This window comes from Phascolarctos cinereus, unplaced genomic scaffold (genome assembly GCF_003287225.1).
Source record: "Phascolarctos cinereus isolate Bilbo 61053 unplaced genomic scaffold, phaCin_HiC Scaffold_5;HRSCAF=322, whole genome shotgun sequence".
Classification (NCBI taxonomy): domain Eukaryota; kingdom Metazoa; phylum Chordata; class Mammalia; order Diprotodontia; family Phascolarctidae; genus Phascolarctos; species Phascolarctos cinereus.
In genome coordinates, this window is record NW_027555958.1 from 472,393,772 (window position 1) to 472,395,213 (window position 1,442).

The following is a 1,442-nucleotide window of genomic DNA, read 5'->3' on the forward strand; positions in this document are numbered from 1 at the left end:
AGGACCACTGTAGTGTGTGGCCACCCGAGCGACCATGAGGAGCTAGATTATTTGCTGGACAATGCGGCTGGGGGCCCTAGCTGTGGCTTAGAGGTGGAGAGGAGAGCTCAAGGTTGGGCCCCAAAACAGACCTCAGAAAATAATAGTAGGAAGGACTTGAGGCTTGGGGCATTACTTCCCATACCTCAGGACCACAACTTGATCACACTAATAGCTGCTGAAAGCAAAATAAAATGAAAAAATAAATAAATAAAAATAAATAAGCAAAGGAGAAAGAACCCAACCATGGATAGTTACTATGGGGTTAGAGAAGATTTGGGTTCATATTCAGAGGAGGATAATGGAGCTAAAAAGCCACTTCGTTTTCAATGAAAAACGCCAAATGGTCCCAAGCAGAAAAAGATTTTTTGGAAGAAATTAAAAAGGACTTTAAAAATCAAATAAGATGGGCGTTAAAATCATAGATGTGAAGAACTCTGGCAAAAGAACTGTCTTATCTGTCAGTGCAAGAAAAATTAAGGACAATGCTGCAGATCGGCACAATTTATTATCAAAATGGGAGACTCAACAATATGGGTATTTCTGTTGCAAACAAAATAGCAAACATCAAAATCAGTGCACTTACTGAAGACAAGGTAGAACTAGAATGCAACAGCATTGCTTCTGGCTTGCATTCTCAGAAGGTGCATCCAAAACATAATGAGGCACTTGAGATGCTGTGCAAAGAACTTCATGACACTTTGGAAAATTTGGCTAAGGTGCAGGTGAAAATGGAAAAGCTAACTAACGTCAACCACTAAAAGAATGTGTGACCTAGAAAATTACCATCGTGGAAATGGAAATTGTCAAACACCTCTTTTCTGGACATGGCCCACTACCTACTTCTATGAGGTTTCCCAACAGCTTTCAGAAATGTACAAGAAGGAAATACTCCTCAAACACACCATTGTGGAAGAGCTCACCCATGCTACAAACCAGGATCTCATTTTAAGCTACTTATCTATGTGGTTGTACCAGCCCTATATTGAGAACAGCAGGCTTGACGTGGAAAGCATGCTACTTGAAACTGGACATCAAGCATTATAATTATTCCAAAACCATTTCATGAAGTCCAAACTCCCCCAACCAGAATGAACCTTTCTTTCCAGGTCTTATGACATAGGCCCATTGTTGCCTCATGCATTTCCATAGGAACTATCCATGTTTGTGTTCTTTCTCATCTTTTCCCAGTGCTGACTTTCCACCAGTAGTATCACATTCTCTGAGCAGCTTGTGGCATTTCTCTTAGACGGTGGGTTATTGATCATCAATGGATTGTTATGACCCATCAGACAACTCAAAATAAAATCCTAAGAGCTTTTACCTTACACAGCAAGTTTCACTAATCACAGTTTAGGAAAAACTTTTCCAGGATTTACATCTCAAACTTAAATTTGTCCTGG

General features: G+C 40.1%; 1 pseudogene; it reads left to right on the forward strand.

The window, feature by feature from the left end:
• Positions 1-445: 445 nt before the first annotated feature.
• LOC110212929 (cyclin-dependent kinase 2-interacting protein pseudogene) lies at positions 446-1,086 on the forward strand (annotated as a pseudogene).
• Positions 1,087-1,442: the final 356 nt, after the last annotated feature.